Raw genomic sequence first — 14,332 nt, 5'->3', positions numbered from 1 at the left:
TCTACTCTTCTGCGCGTGGGTGTAAAATCCACCTCCCGGATTCCGAGTCGTACGGCAGAGAAGTGCATTCGAGAACACGGTACGTAACGGGTTAGACGAACGTAGACGTAAGTAATAAGGAAGATACCATAATATGAAAAAGCAAGCAAGTCTTGTGATAAGTCTGATAACAAATATACGAAGGAATTCTTTCAACCTCAGATCACTCATCAAAAACACTCTACAAGCGACAGGCGGGTACTGCGCAGGTAGAGAAATTGCGCGTCCAACGCACCATAACCTCGAGTCATTTCTGACCGTACTAAGTTGTTAGTTTAAGGTTAGTAGCAATCTAATTAACTACACTGCCTCAATTGATTCTCCCACGAAGTGTGCACTGCGAAGAGACAGCCAGAAACCTCGCCGAATGGCTTCAGCGTTGACATGTCTTGACCTTAATGCCGATAAAAGAGATTTTATTTAACGCCTTGTGGCTATAGAGTGAAAACTTGCGTCCATTCCCATTCAAAACAAAAGAAGAGACATGCTGACTTCTGGAAATGTTCTGATCCATGACAACATTCGACATCTCAGCGCTGATGCAGCCCAACTGCTCCTTGAGAAATTTAAAAGGGACATTTTCGATCACCCGCCGTGCAATGTCAACATAGAGCCGTGTGACTTCCATCCCTACGCTAAAATGAAGAAGTGGCTAGGAGGGAAGCGTTTTCAAACGGGCGATGAGCTTCAGGACAAAGGCAAAAATCGTTGGAAGTCATTGGCGGCAACATCCTACAAAGATTCTAAAGGGTATAGTAAAGCTTTTCCACAGGCACGACCAATTCCTCAATCGCCGAGGTAATTATGTCGAAAGGATGCCTCAAGTGAGCTCAAAATTTAGCAATGAAATAATTTTCCATCAATCACTTCGCCTTGTGTTCATGACCCATCGGAGGTTGAAAGAAAGCTGCCCCAGTAAATATCAATGGCATAAGGCTATTTTCAAGAGAATAAATACGTAGGTGCGTGACGAGTTCTCGGGATCGCGACCGGGTTAGGAACTATATTACTGCCGACGTTTCGATGTCCGACTGGGCCATCGTCTTCAGGGCTATAGTTATCACTCAATAGCCCTGAGACCGATGGCCGAGTCGGACATCGAAACGTCGGAAGTAATGCAGTTCCTGACCCGGTGGCGATCCCAGAACTCTTAAGCAATCTATTCGCCGGAAAAACACCAAATCCTTCTTCGAATGCGTAAGTGTGAAAAGATTAGATAAATAGAAGAATAGAGTAGAGAGCTGCGTCAAACTAATCCTAGGATAGCTAAAAAATGATGATGTCCAATGCTTATTTACCGATTGAACATCGGAAATCTAACACATAGAAATGGACACTAAACAATACATTTGCGTACTTATTTCTAAACCTATGTAAGCGGAGTACAACAATTACATATATGAACGCACAAAAATCTTCGTACAAGTCAACTCTTCCGTCACTAAATCGTTTCAACATAAACATACACCACGTTAATTTATTCTACGAAACCGAGTATAATAGTTGATAGAGCGTTAAGCTCCTGATCTAGGACTCTCGCGTTCAGCCGACGGACATCTGCAAACAAAAACTCTCGAAAAAAGAGATGTCCAGGTAAGGCTCTACCGCGCAGAGGTTTTGGATTTCACATGCATGACGCTTGGTACGAGGTCACCTCTGCCCTCACCCATCTCAACTGACAATGAGGTAGAAGCACTGCTGGTTAAGGTACATTCACGTTGAATATTTTCCCAATCAAACCAGCTAGTCGAAAGCCAACACAGAAAAGTAAAGGAAAACTGAATTAAGGAAGGATTTAGCGCTTCGGAACGATTTCAGGCGAAACCTTAAGGATTAGAATTTTTCAATTCAAGTATGTTAGCTGTGAAATGCATTACAACTTTGTCATAGAATTCCAAAGGCTTCTTTAATAATGTCTGATAGATTCTGAATGATTTTGAATTGTTAAAATAAGTGTGCTGAATACCGAGACGGTGTGGTGATTCCTCCTGGGCCTTTAAAACCTTTGGTGCTCATGACGTAACATCTACGTCCGCTCCCTCTTCAGCAGCTAGTGAGTGTCAGAGGATGTAGAAGTATTTTCCAAAAAATGGGAACAAGGCCGTCGTAAAAAAATATCGGTATCGCGCCTAATATTTAATTTAGTGTGATAAAACTTCTAAAATGGTTTAAATTAGTATCGTTTCCAGGCTAACAGATTAATTTTGGCTGTATCATGATTTTTCTCGGAGTTTTTCATCGCAGAATCACAAGGTTTGATTGAGTTTTCTTTACAATGATGATGAAGATCAAAAATTTGCGGAAATAAATTCGAGTACTTCGGGAAAGTATCACCAATTTGAATTGAATAAGATTTCAAATTTGTGAAAAAAGAGGGATTGTTAAAAAAAAAAAGAACGAAAACATGGCCCCAGCATCAAATCTTACGTGTTCACTTCGTTAAAATGAAAATTAAATTTTTGCCAAAATTTGAGTCACGGAGGATTGCCTTTAAAATATGGCATGAGTTAATAGCGGATATGAACCAAATATATGTGCCGTTAAAATCGATCAAATTTTGGTTAACGGAGTTCAACAGTAATTTTATCACACTTTTGAGTTTTTAGACTTAAACAATGATTTAAGGTAGTGTTTAGTTATTAATGATACCATTCAAAGCTCCCCATTTTTCATCAAGGTGGTATGGGAAATATTGCGTAACCCTTGTAAGGTATTCCGTCCGTATCACACGACACTGTTCCGTAAGTCATGTCTTTCTGTATTTATTCGCCTTTTACTAAGAAAAAACGCCAAGCCTCTTCCGATGAGATAGGAAATAGAAGAATAAATGGAAGAGAAATGTATATCATTTATTGATGGCTATCCATATAAAGCCAAATAGACAAGAGTATAGGAGGAGAAATCAAGATGACAAGGAACGAAAAAGTAATGGACCAAGACACACATGGAACGAAAAGAGAGGAGCAGATAAGATGAGTGGATTTTTTCTCTTTTTTTCCTTAAATCCCCCTAAAAAATTGGTGGAGAGCTTTTTGCTGTTTATGGGAGTACGGAAAAGAAATTTAAAAAATAAAAAAAACCTGGAAGGAGGATTCTTTTTAGTGTTATTCCGAAAACAAAAATTCCGGACGACTTTAGTGGTCTGGGACATGTCCAACGGGAATGGATCCGGAGAGGCTGGATATTATAGAGGAGGGGAGGGGGTGAAGTGAAAATGTGGAGACGGGAGGCTAAGCGGAGAGTGATGGGGTTGTAGAGATATGACTGCGGAAGGCGAAAACGGTATTAGGAGGAAGAGTTCGCGCAAGAGGGGTGTCTGGCAGGGGTTGGTAGAAAAATTGCAATTAAGAAGAGACACCCTAGGTGTGAGGTTAGCTCTAATCTCACCTATTTCAACTAACATCTACTCGAATGGTACATTTACATTGAAAATTTGATGGATCTTATAATTAAAATCTGGAGACCTAATCGTGATGGAGTGAAAGTTTTCCATATTGCAAGAAACACATGCAATTTTCCACGATCATTATCATATTTATTTATCTTCATCACCCCGAAAACAGCTCACTGAAGGCCTTTTACATAGGGAGAAATGACGTTTAACAATGACTATCACACGAAACCGTGGCCTGGATAGGGACAAGCTACCCAGGCGGGACTCGAACCCGCGACCTTTGGTTTGGCAGGCGAGGACTTTAACCCGCCGCCACTCAGGCCGGCAAAATTATTAAAATAATTATAATCCTGGAAAATCCCATGCGTTTCTTTCAATATAGATCTTCTAAATTTCCTCTATTATAAACTTTTATTCCCGATCTAGGATTCGATCTTCAAGGTACAAAATGGTTTTGTACATTGACGATAATGTAGGAAATTCGAAACACAGTTCTGGAATAAAAGTTTATTATCGTGATAAATGCGAATGTTTATTTCAAAGTTGAAAAATTCCACTCCATCACGCTTAGTTCTTCTGACTTTATTAGATGAGCGACCGAGTTAGGAATTATTAAGTCCTAAGAAGTGTAGGAGAGAAGGGAAAGCTCATAAAAGCCTTGACAAGAATACGATATAACTTTATAGGCCAAATCTTACGACGTGACGGCCCGATGAAGACAATCGTCGAGGGACAAGTGGATGGCAAGATTTTTTGTATATTCACCACTTTCACTGCTTTTCCGACTCTTAAAACGTCTGCAATACCTACATTGTTCTAAATTCTTCAAGTATGAATAAATACGGTAGCTAAAGCATGGTTGTACGAGGTGTTATGTGTAGTGTAAAGGAAATTGGTCATCAGCTACTGAGGTAGGTAGAGGCATTGCATAAAAATAGTGGTTTAAACATACTAAAATATACTCCTCTATAATCGTCCAACTATTTGCTACAAAAATAACGCACCCCGTAATTATGAGCCCACAACAATTATAGGTTGAATGGAAAGGATGAATGTTTTTTTCCAATTTTTCCAGATAAGTAAGTATGTTGTCAATAATACAATTTAATTTAAAGGCTTTCGCATTTCATACTTACGTAATTAAACACTCCCAGAGACTACATCAATGACAATAGTAGGAAGTAGTTCGTTAAGTTGGGCCCAAATAGATTGGAACGCCATATCATTAGCTGTCTTTTTGAGTCACTGAGCCACGAGAAGCTGAATGTAATATATAGGTAACTTCATGCATGCATTTCACTTCGTCCCCTAGCAACTGATAGGCCAGACAGACTAGAGGATGGTGGTGTCAATAATTAGAGCGACGAGACTTTAAAGTCAAAACCGAACGTGAGTATAATTAGACCACTTGCGGTCAAAAGGCTTCCACTTCGTTTTTCTCTTTGTCGACCAAATGAGGCCCGGTACAATATACTTGCCTAATTCTTTGACCTCACTTCAGAGGCTTGCTACTACAATATAAACAGGCCAATAAATAACAGATGGGGCAGTTCAGCTGAAAGGAGTAACGAAGCTAACAAACTGAAACAAAATGATGCCGTTAGGACACGTTTAAACGGAATTAGAAATCTGGGGATTAATCAAATGTAGAGGGTGGATAGACAGGAAGAAGGTATCTATCTGCTATAGGATGTAAACGAACTAGCAAGTAGCAACACAAGGAAAGCAGGAGTTACGGAATAGCAGCGAGGAATATAAGACGAAATAGAGGAGAGAAGAACGTAGTATAGGGAACAAGGTATGAAAAATAATGTTACGCTGTCGCTATCAAGGTGATAATGCTACGGTGGCCTTGATAATGCTGTAACGGAACCATGGTCGGTCATAATAGATAACCACGTGGAAAAAGCCAAGTTTTTATTTCTTCAACTCCTACGATGAAGGATTTCCACGAAATTACGCCCGCTACAATTAATTAATAGATATATTTTGCATTTTCGTCGTTTTTTATATTAGGATGCTGTTTTACCTGTAGCGACAACTTAGCTTCCTGTTTTCCACAATAATAATTTCCAATATTCTTGTGCCAGATGATGTCATAGTGAGCCAAAACGCGTCGTACGCCTTCAATTATTGCGGAAAAGTGCAACTACCTTTCATTTCAATTAATAGGTAAATTTTGCATTCTTTTCATGTTTCTTGTATTAGTACATCTACATACCACCCCGCAAGCCGCCTAAAAAAGACATGTGGCAGGGGGTATAAGGACAGTAGCCGTCTACATATGAAATTCAAATGCTCTAAATACATAACGACTATCACTAGGGGTGTAAAAGAGAAGAAACATGATAAAAGGGTAAATATGATAATTATAGCTAATAGGAGATTCGAGAGCAAAACTGCGTCGAATCAATTTTGGGATTGTTGACTCATGATAATGATTAGGAGACGGATTATACTGTGGATACAGACAGAATCAGCAGTCGCAATGTCGATTAAAGGCCTTTATGGCTCGAAGGATTCCCAGAATTCCCAAATTTAGCATGATTTTTTACTTGTAGCAACAACTTATAACCGTGTTTTTCTATTCAGGTTCATTCACGATGATTTACACGGGTTTGATAAAGTTAATGGATATCTTTTACGTTTTCGTTACGTTTAATCTCTATAGTTTCCGGCTCAACTTTGTGGAAGTTCATTTTAACAAATGAAGGGAAAACTATGTATTTATCCACCAATTTATTCTCGCGGAACAACTAGTTTCGACTCATCTCACCTGATGTCACCTGATGATGACGCCGCTGCGTCAAAACTAGTTGTACGGCGAGAATAAATTGGCGGATAAATAATAATAATAATAATTCCATCTTTATTTTTCAAGCGAATTTAGGACAATGCTGTCCTCTCTTACAATTAACTTGATTGACAATCACAACCATCCATGCCCTGGATGGTGATTAATCCACCCAGCCGGGATTCGAACCCCCGACCTCTAGGTTGGCAGTCGGGGACTTTACCCCGGCGCCACCGAGGCCGGCATACACACAAATGAAAGGAAAACTATGCATAATTACATAGTTTTCCTTTCATTTGTTTGTTACGTTTCTTAATTTAGTACGATATTTTACCAATAGTAACAGCTCATCTCCCTGTTTTCCAAACCAGTTCCACTCTCGATGGTTCACACGGGTTCGGTATCCGTAAGAACATTCACTCCCTCAGTCACTCTTCTACTATAGAAAAGAGAGAGAGAGAAAGGAAGGAGGGAGAGAGTAGATAGGGGGGTGGTGGAAGTACGTATCTCTTGGGGAAGGGGTGAAAGGAAATGGGGATGTAGTGGTCGTGAGAGTGGAGTGGCGTGAGAGAGAACGCCGGGAGGGTTTTAAGCTTAATCAATCGCAGCGCTGCGAAGTGGTACAGGAGAGGAGGTTCCAGAAACCTCCAAAGCGCACTTCAAAATCTCCCCCAACACTCCCAACCCCCCCCCCCCCCCCAACCCACCCACTCCCCTCACACACACACAAGAGGGAGCGGGATGAAATAAAAAAAAAACCTTTGGGCCCACACTCCACTCCACTTTGCAACCAACCCCTTTCCTCCCTCCCCCCCCGAACTAACACCGCCCCTTACGTTCGCCGCGCACTGCATCTCCCAAAAGCCTCTTCCAACCTTTCTCCCAACATTTCATCCTATTTCTTTTAATTATTTTATTCCACAGAGAAAATATTTTGATAAAATAAATTAAAATTAAAATAAAATACAGTACAGCAGTAATGCCATCAGGAAGATCAATTGGCTAGCAAAGGAGACTCCTACCTTTCTCCCAATATTTATCCTATTTATTTTAGTTATTTTATTTCACAGAGAAAATATTTTGAAAAAAAACTAAAATAAAATATAAAATCCAGTACAGCAGTAATGCCATCAGGAAGAGCAATTGGCTATCAAAGGAGACTGCTACCTTTCTTCCAACATTTATCCTATTTCTTTTAATTATTTTATTTCACAGAGAAAATATTTTGAAAAAGAATTAAAATAAAATATAAAATCCAGTACAGCAGTAATGCCATCAGGAAGATCAGTGCGCTAGCTAAGCAGTCTCTGCTACCTTTCTCCCAACATTTATCCTTTTTATTTTAGTTATTTTATTCCCAAAACAATTTTTTATAATTAATTATTACACAAAATTCTTTACAGCAGTAATAACACCAGGATGAGAAACGCGCTAGCGAAGGAGACGTTCAAGAACGGGAATGATCTGATGAGACTATTTTTACGTAAGATTTTAAAGAAAATTTTAGGGAATACGATTACAATTATTAACGATGAATACTGGCCGAAGTTTGGAGAAAAGGCTTGTGAAGAGTCTGATCACGATGGTAGCGCTTAATGGCGCGGAATAATGGGCATTTAGGAAAGAGGACTGAAAAATACTGGAGGCAGTCGAGATCTGGGTATCAAGAAGAATAGAGGAGGCGAAACAGACGGAGAGGAGGATCATCGACGAAGAGTTGGACATGGTAATCTAAAATACTTTACAGCAGGAACAACATCAGAAAGAGAAACGCGCTAGGAAAGAAGACGTTCATGAACGGGAAACAGCTGATGAGAGGATTGTTACGTGAGAGTTAAAAGATATGGGTAAGGTGATCTGGGGTGTAACGCTTTACGGAGTGGATACATGGATACTTAGGAAGGACGAGGAAAAAAAGACTCAACACCTTCGAGGAGAGGGCGTGGAGAAGAATGGAGAAGGTGAAGTGGACGGAGAGGGGGACGAACGACGAAGTGCAAGACATGGTGGATGAGGAGAGGCAGCATCTAGATACGGAGGAGACAGAAGGTATGGATGAAGCGAGTGCCTAGCGACGAGGGGATGTTAAAAACGTTGGAGAATGGGTAGAATGTTGAGTAGGCGTGGGAGGGGAAGGAAGGGAATAGAATTTTTAGATAGGATGAAATAAGGAATTGCGAATTGAAAAGGGAACTCCAAGGTGGGAGGGTAGATAGTCCAGTGTAATCGGTCAAAAGCTGCATTTAAACCTACCTCGACCGGCAGAATTCTAAACAACAATAAAAATTAAAATCCTCGCAATTTATAAGAGGGCAATGCCTCCTGAAAATTTCCCAATTCCCAAATACCACACTACGGTACGTCACTCACTTATTCAACTCATTCAACCGGAAGGCCAGTTTGGATAGGTGAGAGTAGAACTCAACCCGGACTAAGACAAGGGCGTGTAACAGTCTATTAAATATGCAAACCGTATATCGTAATCTCCCTTACGTTTATCCACACATAGAAAGCTCCGTTCTTATTTATGAACCCGTTCAAGAGTCCGCAGCAGCTCAAACTTTCGTTCAATTTGCTGGGGTCTGTTGTTTGTCTTTTCTATCAAACATTTTACTTAATTAATTTATTTTTATTTATTCCTGTACCACCGAGAACAGCACCATTGGCCTTTTACATCAGTATGTTTAACCAAACAATTAAACGTACCCGAACATCCATGACCTGGATGGGGGCAATATGCGCGGATGGGACTCGAACCCGCGACCTCTTGTGCGGCAGGTAAACGCCGCCGCCAACGAGGCAGCTTTTACATTATTGAACCGTAAATACTCATTTATCACGAATAGTAAACATAATTTAAAGATTAATTCACCATTAAATACCGTTCAGTTATCGAAATTGAGTCGACTTCATTCGTATTCGATACGAGATACTTTTAATATTTTTAATTAATCAATATAAATGCGTAGGTTTCAAGTTTCGATCAATAACGATAGGTAATAACTAAAGTAATTAAAATGTAAAAATAACAAATTCCATCTTTTCAAGGAGAATAAAACTACCGCCATATCCCTTCATTCCATTCTGCACGTCACAACCTCCCAAGCTTCCTTTTCTCTCTGGTCCGAACGAACTCTTCGCTACGCTACTTCGTTTCCAAATTTTACCCCCGCTCCTGTCACTCCCGAACACTTCCCCAAAAACCTCTCCCCTCTCCTCCACCCCTTTCACTCATACTCTTTATCCCTGTTCCATTAACTTCCCCTCCTTCCCAGCAATCCCCACCACCACAATTTCACCTTCCCAACCCCTCACCACCCCCATCCCTCTCCGTCGCGTCGTCTCGGAACCGTGATGCACCCATGATAGGCGAAAAATAACTTTTAATTTACATTATTTACTTGAATACCTTTTAACAAAAACCTTTTAATGCTAACAGGTGTTATTCAAGCAAAACCGGTTATGAAAATGTATATGTATTGGAGGCTTAAAACTTATTATGTGCATCCGAAGGTTAACACTTATGTGTATCGGCAAAAATTACCTCTAAAATTGATAGTGCTAAGATATGCCAATTATTCTAAACCGGTAGTTAAAACTTAGGTGCATTGGCGGCTTAAAACTTACGTGTATCGAAGGCTTAAAGTTCATGAGTACCTAACGGCGAAAAATATCCTCAAATTCGGTAGTGCTAAAGTGTTATTTATTCTAAACCGATAGTAAAACCGTCAGCATATCGGAGGCTTAGAACTTAAGTTTTTCGGTGAAAAAAAAACTTTAAAATCAATAGTTCTAAAAGGTGTTATTTATGCTGAACCGGTAGTTAAAACTTATACGTATAGGAATCTACCAGGAGGAGCTGCGTATCGCTTTCTCAAGCTTTGAAAGCTCGCGGCGAAAACCTACGTTTCAATTAATAACTTTTCGCCCTGTTTTTGTTTCTAGGTTCAATGCCAATGGTCTTCGCGGTTGGCAGGGGCGGAGCTAAGAATTAACGCTAAAAGTTTTAGGCGCAACTAATATTGAGGGGCCTGGAGGGTATAGAATACCCGATAAGGTAAACGGGGGGTGCGGGGCCCTCCGCCAGAAATTTTTTAAAGGGAAATGGTTCAAAATGGTTAGTTTTACGGTTTTCTGAGGGATAGTTTCTTAATCTTTAAACTATTCTATAATTAACATTAATTAAATTAAGTAAATGTATTGAACTTAAACATTTCTCTGAGCTCTGGGGCGGGAGGGGTTTTCTATCATCCAAACCCCCCCCCCTCACCGGTATCTATGTATGTAAAGGTACGGGTGCCAATGAGAAGTTTTCAATGAATATGTGAAAAGAAAACCTTCAGTGGAAAATCTTCTAATTTGTGATACATATCCATTTTATGCTAAATTTGTCTAATGCCATAATGTATCATATGTGATAAATATTAAAACTTTCCTCAAAAATTAAAAAAATACAAGATAAAGTTATTAAAATGTAATAGCTGAAGCGTTTCTGAACATATTTCATAAAGAAAAAATGTTTTAGGCACGTATTTAGTAATTCATGCAGTTGAGGGTTAGATGGTTAGGCGACGGTGTCAAGGGTAATCTTTACTCGCAAAAACGGAGAAATTCTCACAAAAGACTGAGCAAGTCGAAGTAGTGCATCGTTAAGCGGGATGGGAAACCTAAGAGCAGGATTTCGGACGCGTTTGGTAAGCGGAATTATGAGAGCTTTCGGAGTGACTGTAGGAAGAAAAGGGTGGGGAAGTAAATAAGGGAGCTGCCGAATTAGATGGATTCGGGTGATGAGGAAAAGAGTTGCCAAATTCTGTCCCTTAGGAAGTGTAGGCGGAGCAAAGTGGAAAGGCCCATATGTCTACGTCAGCGCAATGTTAATGCATTATTCATTCATTAGGGCTGATCCTCTACGCCTCGGTCGATGCTGATACTACGAACGATATTTTACATCGTGTCGCCCTATAAGTATACCATGTAAGGCCCCGAAAATTAATGCGAGAAGAATATAATTATGCCTGCGAATGGAAAAATCCAGACATAATTGAATGAGAATATTTCTACAACCGTTTAAAATCACCGAGTATGATTAACACCGTAGTTTTCCTTCTGCTTACACAATAAATTGAGGCTGTATTTTGAGAATTTTAAAACTACATGAATGAATGAACTAAATGAATTCCAACATAGAGAGAGTGAGCGAAACTGTAATGAGAGATATAACAATACAACAAGAAAAAAATATAAGAGTTGATTACTTTCTTAGGCCTCGAAAAAAGTAAACGGTACTAAAAAAAATGGTATTGTAATAAATGAATGATTACTTATTATGAATTCCATGGCGTCCTAGAACTAGCATAGGACAAATCAAAAGGAATTTTATGAATGATTCAATTTTAAGGGGAAAACCGTGGACAAAGCAAGTTATTCCCATGTTCCCTAATATGGAATTGTGATAATTGGAAAAAGAGAAATTCAATCTCACCAACAAGATTTAGGATCACCATCGGAATGAATGGTTATTATGAATTACATGGCATCCTAGAACTCGCAAAATCAAAATGAATTTTATGAATAATTCATATTTAAGGGGAAAACCGTGGACAATTAAGCAACAGTTATTTGCATGTTCCCTAAAATGGAATAGTAATAAATTGGAACTAGAAAAATTCAATAACACCAACTAGATTTAGAATCACCATCTACTATCAGTTAACGTGATTTTAAGCGAGTATTGAGGGTCTTAGCTCGATACAAAGTTATAAAAATAACTTTTCAACCAGCGAAATTCGGCAAATTTCAGCTTAACTTTCACCATAGAATACTGAATCCCAACCCTACGGTAGAGTAATATTTTTTCTCGCAAAAAATGAACGTTCAGGGAAAGATTTCAACTCGAAAACTTGTGTAAATACGTAAAAGTGATTATATGTTAAGGATAAAATACATTTTGTACGATGCAAAACCTTGAAAAAATATAAACGTATAGAGAATCCTTGAGATTCACGTCGATAGATCAATTGAGGATTCCTTTGCCTAAAGTACGAGAAACTCTGCATAGATTCCCGCCAAAGAAGGCTTACAATCGAAATAAAATATATAGATAAATATCAAACCCAACGCCTTCTGCCGTTCGCTCCATCAAAAGGCATTCATTTGAAAACTATAATAACGCAAACAAAAGCCTTTCACACTTCGATTATGATGCACACAGACGCTTAGATACAACACTGTCAAAAACGGCAACAAAAAAATTATTCCTCCTCGCCGTTCGTGGATGGATTAAAAAAAAAAAAACTAGCTTCAAAGTCGCGGACTACTAAAAAAAAGCTAGCAAGTTCGAGAGCCGATGGGAATCGATGGAAAAGAGAACTCGAGTGAAAGAGAAAGAAAGGAAGACTCGGAAAGCGTCGCGGGATCGAAAACTCCGACAAACGAGCAATCCTGATCGGTTTTAAAAACATCAAAGTCGCCCCTCTGCGTTTCCCACCGGAAATTTTTAAACTCCCTGCGCAATGCAACGGAATCAAAAAAAGTATATACCCGAGATCGACGGCGGCGTCGTTGAAAATTCCCTTCCTGATGCAGAACGAGACTCTGGGATGATCACGTGCCAAATCCTATTCTCTTTCTGTCTGCCAGCCTGCCCGCCTGCCTCTCCTTTGCAAACTACACTCCCCTGGATCCTGAAAACTACAGATGGTGCCGAAATTTTAGGTTAGGAGACACGTGACCATATTTACCGATGTTATTTTGGTACTGGTTACATTTTAGGCGAACTAGCCACACGATTCATACGGCCGTATTCATAGTTTCCTTAGTAAGCTACTAACGCCCAAGTAGCGTTCTAAGTAGTAGCATACTAGCAAAATGGTATTCATAGATCGTTAGTAAGGGCTACTAAGCTTAGTATGCTACTATCTTAGTAGCCGGTTCTTAGTCGCCCTCCGGCCTTGTCTAAGGGAGCTACTAAATATGGCGGACCGTTGTGGATGATCGAACTCCGGTTTTATTTGTATACTGTTATAGAGTTTTTATGCATTTGTGCCAAAATGGAAGACGAGAATCCATTCTTCAAGTAAGGCAGGCAACGTATGTAGTGTAATTGTTGACAGGAATTGAAAGTTTTTCGTAGCTGCGAGGAAGCTACGACTTGCAGTGAACTTGTGCCTCTAGTGTAAGTGAACACAAATTGTACATTCAGTGCGCCCCTAAGTGAATTGATTGTATATAGACGATGAAGTAAAGAGTGAAGCGACAAGTGAAGTGATTTGTGAGTGTATGAGCTTCGACAAAATTATTTATTTCTTTCATACTGGTTTAACCATTTCGATCAAAGGTATCTACTAGCTGTTGCGAAGGGGATATGTTTCATATTTGAAGCAGTTGGTCTTTAGGGATACAGCAAACGATTATAAATTTTTATTCGTTTGTATGGTTATAATTTGTGTTTGATTATATTACTTATTCTAGTCACTTTATCGTGAGCCTTCGGCAGTGTTTACATTTCGCGTATTTCGTTGCGCTGTTGTTTTTGTTTTGGTTACGGTACGAGTGATAGTGGAGAGTGAGATTGGAAGTTTGTTGATGTTACAATTTCTGGTTTAAAAATTTGTATCAGCCTATTTATTTCATTGTCTACGTAATGGTAATGTGAAATAACACCAACTGATTCTAAATCATTAGTGATGAGTGGGAAGTGAGATGTGAAGAATTCTTTCGAACGTCAACGAGTGCAAATTCTTTTGGTGTGTGCAGAGTGATTAGATCTGATTAGAACTGATTATCATTGTTTACTAGAGTTACGTTATAGTGTTTTAAATTAAGTGTGAGTCAAGCTTTTCATTGAACCCAGTTGATTCAGAATGTACGGATTATAAGTGTCATTAAGACAGCTCGTGAAATGTTGTGTGCGTTGTAGTGCTATTTGTGATATGATAAGCAATAAATAAGTAAAACAAGTCACGTTAATTATGCTTTGTTTTTTACATTAACCACCTCTAGTAAAGTATATGCCGTATATTTCCGCACGCTGACAATATTTGAAATATTTAAATGTAGCGAAGCAGATTTGTTGTTTCCTTGACTAACATTTTAGGAGTTGCAAA

This window comes from Ischnura elegans, chromosome 9, assembly GCF_921293095.1.
Source record: "Ischnura elegans chromosome 9, ioIscEleg1.1, whole genome shotgun sequence".
NCBI lineage: Eukaryota > Metazoa > Arthropoda > Insecta > Odonata > Coenagrionidae > Ischnura > Ischnura elegans.
The sequence above is the reverse complement of the archived record's forward strand: the minus strand, read 5'-3'. Positions refer to the sequence as shown.